The following is a 12487-nucleotide window of genomic DNA, read 5'->3' on the forward strand; positions in this document are numbered from 1 at the left end:
AGAAAGTGAGACCCTGTTTCAAAATAATAATAACAACAAAATAATTAAAATAAAAAACATTCTAGCCGGGCGTGGTGGCTCACACCTGTAATCCTAGCACTTTGGGAGGCCGAGGCCGGTGGATCACGAGGTCAAGAGATCGAGACCATCCTGGTCAACATGGTGAAACCCTGTCTCTACTTAAAATACAAAAAATTAGCTAGGCATGGTGGCGTGTGCCTATAGTCCCAGCTACTCAGGAGGCTGAAGGAGGAGAATTGCCTGAACCCAGGAGGTGGAGGTTGCGGTGAGCCGAGATCTCGCCATTGCACTCCAGTCTGGGTAACAAGAGTGAAACTCTGTCTCAAAAAAAAAAAAAAAACATTCTAAAAAATGGTGTGGAAGGATAGATGCTAAATTTTTTTTTTTGAGACAGTCTTACTCTTGGCCCAGGCAGGAGTTCAGTGGTGCTATCTCAGTTCACAGCAACCTTTTTCCTCCCAGGTTCAAACGATTCTTGTGCCTTCGCCTCCCAAGTAGCTGAGATTATGGGCATATGCCACCACGCCAGGCTAATTTTTGCTTTTTTTTTTTTTTTTTTTTTTGAGACGGAGTTTCACTCTTGTTACCCAGACTGGAGTGCAATGGCAAGATCTCGGCTCACCGCAACCTCCGCCTCCTGGGTTCAGGCAATTCTCCTCCTTCAGCCTCCTGAGTAGCTGGGACTATAGGCACACACCACCATGCCCAGCTAATTTTTTGTATTTTTTAGTAGAGACAGGGTTTCACCATGTTGACCAGGATGGTCTCGATCTCTTGACCTCGTGATCCACCCGCCTCGGCCTCCCAAAGTGCTGGGATTACAGGCGTGAGACACCTCGCCCGGCCCTAATTTTTGCATTTTTAATAGAGGCGGGCTTTCACCATGTTGGCCAAGCTGGTCGCAAACTCCTGACCTCAAATAATCTGCCCGACTCCACCTCCCAAAGTGCTGGGATTACAGGCCTGAGCCACCAAGCCCAGCCTGTTTGTGTTTTTGAGACAGAGCCTCGTTTTGTCGCCCAGGCTGGAGTGCAGTGGTGCCATCTCCACTCACAGCAATCTCTGCCTCCCAGATTCAAGTGATTCTCCTGGCCAAGCCTCTCCAGTTGCTGGGATTACAGGTGCCCACCACCATGCCCTGCCAACTTTTTGTATTTTTAGTAGAGACGGGGTTTCACCGTGTTGGCCATGCTGCTTTCAAACTCCTGACCTCAGGTGAGCCACCTCACTCAGCCTAAATTTTTTTGTCTTTATTGAGGCAGGGTCTGGCTCTGTCACCCAGGCTGGAGTAGTGGTGTAATCAGGACTCACTGCAGCCTCAACCTACTCAAGCTCAGGCCATTCTCCCACCTCGGCCTCCAAGCAGCTGGGATGACAGGCATGCACTATCATGCCCAATTAATATTTGTGTTCTTATAGAGACGAGGTCTCCCCATGTTGCCCAGGCTGGTCTCCAACTTCTGGTTTAAAGTGAACCACTCACTTCTGCCTCCCAGAGTGCTGGGAATACAGGCTAAACCACTCCCCAGGCCAAAACAGATGATATTTGAAAACACAATTCAATTCCTTCAGGGCCTGAGATTCCCTCTCACTCTCTCCCCACCCCATGGCCTCTGCCTCCACCTGTTTCAAACCCATCCCTCAGGCCTGCGTTTACTGTCACCTAGATAGGCCCGGCCTCAAAGGTCAATCTTGGCTCACTGCAACCTCCACCTTCCAAGTTCAAGCAATTCTCCTGCCTCAGCCTCCTGAGTAGCTGAGACTACAGGCTCACGCCACCACGTCCAGATAATTTTTTGTATTTTTAGTAGAGACGGGTTTTCACCCTGTTAGCCAGGATCGTCTCGATCACCTGACCTAATGATCTGCCTGCCTCCGCCTCCCCAAGTGCTAGGATTACAGGCATGAGCCACCTCACAGCCAATAAAGGGACTTTTTTAAAAACTCATGAAGGTCAGGTGTGGTAGCTCACACCCAGGAGTTCAAGATCAGCCTGGGAAACATAGGGACACCTCATCTCTAAGACAAAATCAGTTAAAAAAATTATCCAGGTGTAGTGGCATGCACCTGTGGCCCAGTTACTCTGGAGGCTTAGGTGGGAGGATCACTTGGGCCTGTGAGGTCAAGTGCAGTGAGCCATGATGGCGCCACTGACTTCCAGCATGGGTGACAGAGTGAGACCCTGTCCAAAAAAAACCTCCAAACTCATTATTATTATTATTTTCTAAACAGTCTCACTCTGTCACCCAGACTAGAGTACAGTGGCGTGATCTTGGCTCACTGCAACTGCCGCCTCCCAGGTTCAAATGATTCTCCTGCCTCAGCCTACAGAGTATGTGGGATTACAGGCACAAACCACCACACCTGTCTGATTGTTATATTTTTAGTAGAGACAGGTTTTCACCATGTTGGTCGGGCTGGTCTCAAACTCCTGACCTCAGGTGATCCATCAACCTTGGCCTCCCAAAATACTGGGATTATAGGTGTGGACCACCTCACCTGGCCTGACAAAGCTGTTTTAATAATGAATTTGTTGGGCCAGGTGTGGTGGTTAACACCCGTAATCCCAGCAATTTGGGAGATCAAGGCAGGTGGATCTCCTGTGGTCAGGAGTTTGAGACCAGCCTAAGGAATATGGTAAAACCTCATCTCTACTAAAAATACAAAAATTGTCCAGGCAAGGCATGGTGGCACATGCCTATAATCCCAACGACTCCAGAGGACAAGGCAGGAGAATCACTACCCCACTGCACTCCAGCCTGCTGGGTAACAGAGTGAGACTTGATCTCAAAAAAAATATATATATATATATCAGCTGGGCACAGTGGGGCTCACACCTATAATCTCATTACTTTGGGAGGCTGAGGCAGGCAGATCACCTGAGGTCAGGAGTTCAAGACCAGCCTGACTAGAAGAAAAAAGAAAAAAAAAAAAGACCAGCCTGATCAACATGGTGAAACCTCATCTCTACAAAATAACAAAAATTAGCCAGGTGTGGTGGTGGGTACCTGTAATCCCAGCTACTCAGGAGCCTGAGGCAAGAGAATCACTTGAACCTGGGAGGTGGAGGTTCTAGTGAGCCAAGATGGCACCATTGCACTCCAGCCTCAGTGACAAGAGCGAAACTCTGTCTCATAAATAAATAAATACCAAAAATTATTCGGGCATGGTGTTGAGCGCCTGTAGTCCCAGGTACTCGGGAGGCTCAGGCAGGAGAATCCCTTAGACCCAGGAGGCGGAGGTTGCAGTGAGCCCAGATAGCGTCATTGCACTCCAGCCTGGGCAACAAAAGCAAAACTCTGTCTCAAAAAATAAAAAAAGAATTAGTCAGTCGTGGTTGCACTTGATTGTAGTCTCAGCTACTCACAAGGCTGAGGCAGGAGAATCACTTGAACCCAGGAGGCGGAGGTTGCAGTGAGCCGAGATCGGGCCATTGCACTGCAGCCTGAGCAATAGAGTGAGACTCCGTTTCAAATAAATAAATAAAATTAAAAAACCAAATACAGAAATTAAGTAGGCATGATTGAGGTTGCCTGTAATCCCAGCTACTCAGGAGGCTGGGGTGAAAGAATCGCTTAAACATGGGAGGTGGAGGTTGCAATGAGCTGAGATTGTGTCATTGCACTCCAGCCAGGGTGACAGAGCAAGACTCAAAAAAAAAAAGAAAAGAGGCCTGCCTTGTTATTCTCCACTGCAGCCCTGGTTCCCTCGGCCATGACAGCCTTCTCCACTTGGCATCACACATGCATTCCCCTTCGGTTATGGTCTGGGTCTTCCCACCAGCTGGGACCATTGTCTCCTTTGACTCAGGTTTACCTGGGCCAGGCCGGTGACCACTTCGTACAAATAAAATGGGATCCTAACAATACTTACCGCATCTGGTCACTGCGAAGATTAAATGTGTGTGGAGGCTGTTGTGGCTCACACCTGTAATCCCAGCACTCTGGGAGGCTGAGGCGGGCAGGTCACCTGAGATCAGGAGTTTAAGACCACCGTGGCCAACATGAGGAAACCCTGTCTCTACTAAAAATAAAAAAATTATCCAGGCCTGGTGTCAGATGCCTGTAATCCCAGCTACTCAGGAGGCTGAGGAAGGAGAATTGCTTGAAACCGAGAGGCAAAGTTTGCAGTAAGCCAAGATTGTGCCACTGCACTCCAGCCCCTGGGTGACAGAGCGGGACTCTTTCTAAAAAGAAAGAAAGAGAGAGAGAGAGAAAGAAAAGGAGGAGGAGGAGGAGGAAGAAGAAGAAAGTGTCTGGAACCTGCTGAAAGGATTCAATCAGTGGTAGCCATAATTAAAGTGCCCTCTGCCCATGCTATTTGTGTTGGGAAGCTGGTGTGCCCTACAGATGAATACTGGGCATAAAGCAGCAGGATATTCATAATTCCTGATTTTTTTCTTTTTTTTAAAGATGGGGTTTCGGCTGGGCACTGTGGCTCATGCCTATAATCCCAGCACTTTGGGAGGCCGAGGGGGTGGATCACGAGGTCAAGAGATCGAGACCATCCTGGTCAACATGGTGAAACCTCGTCTCTACTAAAAATACATAAATTAGCTGGGCATGATGGTGCGTGCCTGTAATCCCAGCTACTCGGGAGGCTGAGGCAGGAGAATTGCATGAACCCAGAAGGCAGAGGTTGTGGTGAGCCGAGATCGTGCCATTGCACTCCAGTCTGGGTAACAAGAGCGAAACTCTGTCTCAAAAATAAATAAATAAATAAATAAAAATAAAGATGGGGTTTCACCATGATGGCCAGGCTGGTCTTGAACTCTGACCTCAGGTGATCCACCCACCTCAGCAGCCTCCCAAAGTGCTAGGATTATAGGTGTGAGCCACCGTGCCCGGCCAATTCCTGATTTTTTGTTTTGTTTTTTTGAGATGGAGTTTTGCTTTTTGTTGTTTTGGAGTGCAGTGGCATGATCTCGGCTTACACTCCCAGGTTCAAGCGATTCTTCTGCCTCAGACTTCCAAGTGGCTGGAATTACAGGCATGCGCCATGATGCCCAGCTACATTTTTGTATTTTCAGTAGAGAGAGGGTTTCTCCATGTCAGTCAGTCTGTTCTCAAACTCCCCATCTCAGGTGATCTGCCCACCTCGGCCTCCCGAAGTGTTGGGATGACAGGTGTGAGCCACCGTGCCCGACCCTTGTTTTATTTTGTTTTTGGAGACAGAGTTTTGCTCTTCTCCCCCAGGATGGAATGCAATGGTGAAGTCTCAACTCACTGCAACCTCCACTTCCCAGGTTCCAGCAATTCTCCCTGCCTCAGCCTTCCAAGTAGCTGGGATTACAGCCACCCGCCCCCATGCCAAACTAATTTTTTTTGAGGCAGAGTCTGGCTCTATCCCCCAGGCTGGAGTGCAGGGGCATGATCTTGGCTGACTGCAACCTCTGCCTCCTGGGTTCAAGTGATTCTCCTGCCTCAGCCTCCTGAGTAGTGGGGATTACGGGCACCTGCCATCACACCTGGATAATTTCTGTATGTTTAGCAGAGATGGGGTTTTGCCATGTTGGCCAGGATGGTCTTAAACTCCTGACCTTGGGTGATCTGCCTGCCTTGGCCTCCCAAAGTGCTGGGATTACAGGTGTGAGGCACTGCACTAGGCCAATTCATTCTTAATGATCCAGATTAAACCTCTCTGATTTCTGCCAGTGGATTATTTATTTATTTATTCTAGAAAAATATATATATATAACGCCGGGCGCAGTGGCTCAAGCCTGTAATCCCAGCACTTTGGGAGGCTGAGGCTGGTGGATCACGAGGTCAAGAGATCGAGACCATCCTGGTCAACATGGTGAAACCCCGTCTCTACTAAAAATACAAAAAATTAGCTGGGCATAGTGGCGCGTGCCTGTAATCCCAGCTACTCAGGAGGCTGAGGCAGGAGAATTGCCTGAACCCAGGAGGCAGAGGTTGCGGTGAGCCGAGATCGCGCCATTGCACTCCAGCCTGGGTAATGAGCAAAACTCTGTCTCAAAAAAACATATATATATATGTTTAATTCTAGTAACTATAAATAGGAAACTAGAGGGGAAGCCCCAGGCTGGCCCAAACAATGGCCATCCCCTCCATGACATTACAGTGGAACAACGTGGCCCTCATGTCCTTTATGGTCAATGCAGGCCCCACTCCTTCCTCTTATGCTTCAGTGTAGGAACCTCAAACCCCTTCTGCTTTCTTTCCTGCACCCCAAAGGGAACTGTCTGACCTACTGCAGGGATGGACTAGGGAAGGAGAGAAAGGAAGAAAAGTAGGTGTTAGCTCCATGGGGTGACAAAGACATAGGCTGGCTGGGGACATTTTTGGGGCCAAGCAGCCCCTCCAATTGCCACACCTGCTGCTGCCAGGACAGTGGAGTGGGATGTGCTAGAATGAAAGGAGGCTTAAGCTCCTTTTAACCTGCAAATAGATGTATTTGTTCCCTTTTCTCTAGCCCAATAGAGTTTTGTTCATATGTATTACAGGTTTTCTTTTCTTTGTCCTTTGTTTTGAGACGGAGTTTCGCTGTTGTTACCTAGACTGGAGTGCAATGGCGCGATCTCGGCTCACCGCAACCTCCGCCTCCTGGGTTCAAGGATTTCTCCTGCCTCAGCCTCCCGAGTAGCTGGGACTACAGGCACGCACGATCGTGCCCAGCTAATTTTTGTATTTTTAGTAGAGATGGGGTTTCACCATGTTGACCAAGATGGTCTTGATCTCTTGACCTCGTGATCCACCCGCCTCAGCCTCCCAAAGTGCTGGGATTATAGGCGTGAACCACCGTGCCCAGCCTTTTTTTTTTGAGACAGAGTCTCATTCTGTTGCCCAGGCTGGACTGCAGCGGTACCATCATGCCTCAACATCTTGCACTCAAGGGATCTCCCAGCTCAGACTCCCTAGTAGCTGGGATTACAGGTACTGTACCACCATGGCTACATGCCACCATGGCCAGTTACTTTTTTGTAGAGATTGGGTTTCACCATTTGGCCCAGGCTGGTCTTGAACTCCTGAGCTCAAGCAATTAATCTGTCTCGGATTTCCAAAAGCCTGGAATTACAGGTGTGAGCCACTGCACCCAGCCTTTTTTTTTTTTTTTTTTTTTTTTTTTGAGACAGAGTTTTTTGCTCTTGTTGCCCAGGCTAGAGTGCAGTGGCGTGATCTCAGCTCACCACAACCTCTGCCTCCCAGGTTCAAGTGATTCTCCTGCCTCAGCCTCCCAAGTAGCTTTTGGCTAATTGGGAGGCATGTGCCACCACACCTGGCTAATTTTATAGAGATGGGGTTTTTTCAAGTTGGTCAGGCTGGTCTCGAACTCCCGACCTCAGGTGATCCATTTTGGCCTCCCAAAGTGCTGGGATTACAGGCATGAGCCACCACGCTTGGACAGTTTTTTTTTTTTTGAGACAGAGTTTTGCTCTTCTTGCCCAGGCTGGAGTGCAATGGTGCTATCTCAGCTGACTGCAACCTCCGCCTTCTGGATACAAGCAATTCTCCTGCCTCAGCCTCTGGAGTAGCTGGAATTACAGGCACCTGCCACCTTGCCCAGCTAATTATTTTATTATTATTATTTTTTTTACATTTCACTGAAAACTTTTTATTGGCCTTTTGGACAGAAATGGGAATTTATTTTCCAGGGAGAATGATCCCATCACGCTTCTGCTGGAACAAGGCATGGCCTTCTCTTTGCTGATTCTATGTTTGGCCCCAGTGCAGCCTGTCCTGTGCTTTTTGTCTGTGATGCTGAAACCTACCCAACACTACACAGAAGTCCAGGCCGTAGATACCAATGCTTGGGTCATATTTGATACCCAGATCGATGTGTTCCTGGATCCCAAAACCAAAGTTTCCAGTATCGGAGAAGTTATTTTACCTTAACTCATACTCCTGCACTTTTGGCCCCTTCTCCAAGATTTCTTCTGCCAAAAAAAAAAAAAAAAATTTCTTCTTCCTTGGTCCCTCGAACTGTGCAGTGGACAGCAATCTTTTCATTTTTCCAGATGCCAGAGGATCTGACAGTGTATCTAGCTTTGGAAAACACAGGAGTCTGCCTTGTGAGCTGCTCCAACACGTTGGCTGCTCAGGTCAGTCTGTCTCTACTCTCCCCAACACAGATGTTGAGACAGAGCTTGTGGATGCCAAATTCCACATAGGGTTCTCCTTTTCACCTTGATCCTGTGCCATGATGAAGAACGGGAAGAGCATTTTTTTGTATTTTTAGTAGAGACAGGATTTCACTGTAATGGCCAGGTTGGTCTCAAACTCCTGACCTCAGGTGATCTATTCGCCTCAGCCTCCCAAAGTGCTGGGATTACAGGCGTGAGCCACTGTGCCCAGCCAGTATTCCTTTTTCATTATACATGCAGCACCAATTCTGTTAAAAACACGTTGGCCGGGTGAGATGGCTCATACCTGTAATCCCAGCACATTGGAAGGCCAGGGCTGGAGGATCACTTGAGCTCAGGTTCCAAAACTGGAAATAGCTTATAACTCTGCCGGACGTGGTGGCTCAAGCCTGTAATCCCAGCACTTTGGGAGGCCAAGGCGGGTGGATCACGAGGTCAGGAGATCAAGACCATCCTAGTCAACATGGTGAAACCCCGTCTCTACTAAAAATACAAAAAAAAAAAAAAATTAGCTGGGCATGGTGGCGTGTGCCTGTAATCCCAGCTACTCAGGAGGCTGAGGCAGGAGAATTGCCTGAACCCAGAAGGCGGAGGTTGCGGTGAGCCGAGATCGTGCCATTGCACTCCAGCCTGGGTAACAAGAGCGAAACTCCATCTCAAAAAAAAAAAAAAAAAAAAGATGGGGTTTCACCATATTGGTCAGGCTGGTCTCGAACTCCTGACCTCCGGTGATCCACCCACCTCAGCCTCCCAAAATGCTGGGATTACAGGCGTGAGCCACCACGCCCGGCGATGACAAATATTTTTGACAAATAAAATTGAAATTATCTTTGGGAGCCCACGGTGGGCCAATCACTTGAGATCAGGAGTTTGAGACCAGTCTGGCCAACATGGCAAAAACCAGTCTCAACTAAAAATACAAAAGTTAGCTGGGCATGGGCAAGGTGACGGGCACCTGTAATTCCACCTACTTGGGAGGCTGAGACATGAGAATTGCTTGAACCCAGGAGGCGGAGATTGCAGTGAGCCAAGATCAAGACACTGCACTACAACCTTGGTGATAGAGTGAGACCCTGTCTAAAAAAAAAAAAAAGGCCAAAAAACATCCACACATCATACTACAAAATTAATTCAGGTTGGTTATAATCTGGAATGTTCAAAATGAAGATAAGACCGGGCTCGGTGACCCATGCCTGTAATCCTAGCACTGCACTTTGGGAGGCCGAGGTGGACAGATCACTTGAGGTCAGGAGTTTGAGACCAGCCTGACCAACATGGTGAAACTCCTTCTCTACTAAAACCACAAAAATTAGCTGAGTGTGGTGGGTGCCTGTAATCCCCGCAACTCCAGAGGCTGAGGCAGGAGAATTGCTTGAACCCAGGAGGCAGAGGTTGTAGTGAGCCAAGATTGTACCACTGAACTCCACCCTGGGTGACAGAGCAAGAATCCAACTCAAAAAAAAAAAAAAAGAAGAAAAAGATAAGGCCTGGCATGGTGACTCATGCCTATAATCCCAGCCAGCACTTTGGTGGCTGAGGTGAGTGGATCACTTGAGTCCACAAGTTGAAAACCAGCCTGGGCCACCTGGCGAAACCCTATTAGTACAAAAAGTACAAAAATTAAGTGCAAGTGGTGGCATGTGCCTCTAGTCCCAGCTACTACAGAGGCTGAGACAGGAGGATAACCTGAGCCTTAGGAGGTCGAGGTTGCAGTAGCCATGATCATTTTATTTTTATTATTTATTTATTTTATTTTTATATAGACAAGATTTCACCATGTAGGCCACGCTGGTCTCGAACACCTGACCTCGTGATCCGCCTGCCTTGGCCTCCCAAAGTGCTGGGATTAGAGGCGTGAGCCACCGCATCCGGCTGTAAACCGTGATTATTGTGCCATGGCACTCCAGCCTGGGTGACAGAGTGAGATCATCTCAAAAAAAAAAAAAGGGTGATAAGCCAGGCATGGTGACTCAAACTTGTAATCCCAGCACTTTGGGAGGCTGAGGTTGGAGGATAATTTGAGGCCAGGAGTTGTAGGGGAGTCTGGACAACAGAGCCACATCTCATTTCTACCTAAAAAAAAAAAAAATTGTGGCTCACGCCTGTAATCCATGCACTTTGGAGGCCAAGGAGGGCTGATCACCTGAGGTCGGGAGTTCAAGACCATCCTGACCAACACAGTGAAACCCTGTCTTAAAAATAATAATAATAATTAACAGGTCATTGTGGTGCACACCTGGAGTCCCAGCTACTCTGCAAGCTGCGGTAGGAAGATTACTTGAGCCTAGGAGTTTGAAGTCACAGAGAGATATGATCTGATGTGATCTGATCAGCACTGCACTCCAGCCTGGGCAGTGATGAGACCTTGTCCAAAAACAAAAGAAGCCCGGGTGCAGTAGCTTACACCTGTAATTCCAACACTTTGGGAGGCAGAGGCAGGGGGATCACTTGAGGCCAAGAGTTCAAGACCATCCTGGAAAACATGGCCAAAAACCATCTCTACTAAAAATATAAAAGTTAGCTGGGTATGGCTGTGCACGCCTGCAATCTCAGCTACTCCCCAGGCTGAGGCACAGGAATCATTTAAACCCAGGAGGCAGAGGTTGCAGTGAGCCGAAATCGCACCACTGCATTCCATCTGGGTGACAGAGCAAGACTCTCTCTCAAAAACAAAACAAAAGATGTACTGGCATAAGAAGAAAACCCAGGTAATTATTTATATCATCTTGGGATGGAGGAGGTGTCTCTAAGCATCAACAAAGGTACAAACCATTAAGGAAAGGAAAAGATGCTGGTTCATGCCTATATCCCAGCACTTTGGGAGGCTGAGGTGGGTGGATCACTTGAGGTCAGGAGTTTGAGACCAGCCTCGCCAACATGGTGAAACCCCATCTCTACTAAAAATACAAAAATTAGCCACAGGTGAAGGCACACAGCTCTAATCCTACTACTCAGGAGTCTGAGACAGGAGAAACGCTTGATCCCAGGAGGTAGAAGTTGCAGTGAGTTGAGATCGCACCACTGCACCCCTGGGGGACAGAGTGAGACTCCATCTAAAAAAAAAAAAAAAAAAAACCAAAAAACTAGCCAGGCGCAGTGGCTCATGCCTGTAATCCCAGCACTTTGGGAGGCTGAGGTGAGCAGATCATGAGGTCAGAAGTTCAAGACAAGCCTGGGCAATATGGTGAAACCCCATCTCTACTAAAACACAAACAATTAGCTGGGAGTGGTGGCATGCACCTGTAGTCCCAGCTACTAGGGAGGCTGAGGCAGGACAATAGCTTGAACCCAGGAGGTGGAGGTTGCAGTGAGACAAGATTGCATCACTGCACTCCAGCCTGGGTGACAGAACAAGACTCCATCCCCAAAAAAAAAAAAAAAAAAAAAAGCCCAGTGGCTCACACCTGTAATCCCAGCACTTTGGGAGGCTGAGGCAGGTGGATCACAAGGTCAGGAGTTTGAGACCAGCCTGGCCAACATGGTGAAACCCTGTCTCTACTAAAAAATACAAAAATTAGCTGGGTGTGGTGGTAAGCGCCTATGGGCCCAGCTACTTGGGAGGCTGAGGCAGGAGAATCGCTTGAACCCAGGAGGTGGAGGTTGTAGTGAGCCGAGATCACGTCACTGCACTCCAGCCTGGGTGACAGAGTGAGACTCTGCCTCAAAAAAAAAAAAAAAAAAGTTAAAGGAAAAGATCAAGTGCCCTGAGTACACAGAAATTACTTACCAGGATAGTGTCTATGGAGGTCAGAATCTGCTACGGAGTATATAACAAGTTAACTGCCATATGGCCTGGTGCAGTGGCTCACAAAACTTTGGGAGGCCGAAGTGGGCAGATCACCTGAGGTCGGGAGTGATCAACACTCCCTGGGGTTTGCCAGCCTGATCAACATGGCAAACCCCATCTCTACTAAAAATACAAAATTAGCTGGGCATGGTCCAACTACTCGGGAGGCTGAGGCAGGAGAATCACTTGAACCTGGGAGGTGGAGGTTGCATTGAGCCGAGATTGGGCCATTGCACTCCAGCCTGGGCAAAAAGAGTAAAACTGTCTCAAAATAATAATAATAATAATATTAATACTATTATTAATAATAATACTATTATTATTTAGCCAGGCACAGTGGCTCACATCTGTAATCCTAGCACTTTGGGAGGCCGAGGCGGGTTGATCACAAGGTTAGGAGTTTGAGTTCAGCCTGACCAACATGGTAAAACCTTGTCTATACTAAAAGTACAAAAATTAGCCAGTGTGGTGGCAAGTGCCTGTAATTCCAGCTACTTGGGAGCCTGAGGCAGGAGAATCGCTTGAACTGGGAGGCGGAGGTTGCAGTGAGCTAAGATCGCACCACTGCACTCCAG

General features: G+C 48.1%; 1 pseudogene; it reads right to left on the reverse strand.

The window, feature by feature from the left end:
- Nucleotides 1–7483: 7483 nt before the first annotated feature.
- Nucleotides 7484–8202, reverse strand: LOC144576782 (large ribosomal subunit protein uL5 pseudogene; annotated as a pseudogene).
- Between the last annotated feature and the right edge of the window lie 4285 nt (nt 8203–12487).

The sequence above is a fragment of the Callithrix jacchus genome, chromosome 1, assembly GCF_049354715.1.
Source record: "Callithrix jacchus isolate 240 chromosome 1, calJac240_pri, whole genome shotgun sequence".
In the NCBI taxonomy this organism is placed as follows: Eukaryota; Metazoa; Chordata; class Mammalia; order Primates; family Cebidae; genus Callithrix; species Callithrix jacchus.